A 419-nucleotide genomic window follows, 5' to 3' on the forward strand; every position below is an offset into this window, starting at 1 on the left:
TTCAGTGATGAGAAACATGAAAGTCAAAAAGTGAAGTGACTGGTCTACTTAATCCATACCTGCTGCTGTTTGAACCCACGTTGGTTCAACCCCTGGCTGGAAGCAGGACTACGTTAAACATAAGCAACAACATTCACCCATAATCCCACTGCCCAAACGGCTTAACCGAGTCAAATGGGGTAGTACCTCAGCTTGGTCCCGGAAATCCCCGCTCCCTCCCCGCCAACCTGGCCTGCAGCCAAAGCCAATCAGTCCTAGCTGTCCCTGTCCCCAGGTGAGCAGCTGCACCACGCGGACGTCCCGGGGCGCGCGAGAAGTCAGCTCCGCCCTCCGCCCCGCGCAGCCAATAGCACCGGTGCGTTTGTCGGCGGGGCCCGCCTGATTGCACGCTGTGATTGGACGCCTTCGGGGGCGGGGCC

The sequence above is a fragment of the Microcebus murinus genome, chromosome 18, assembly GCF_040939455.1.
Source record: "Microcebus murinus isolate Inina chromosome 18, M.murinus_Inina_mat1.0, whole genome shotgun sequence".
In the NCBI taxonomy this organism is placed as follows: domain Eukaryota; kingdom Metazoa; phylum Chordata; class Mammalia; order Primates; family Cheirogaleidae; genus Microcebus; species Microcebus murinus.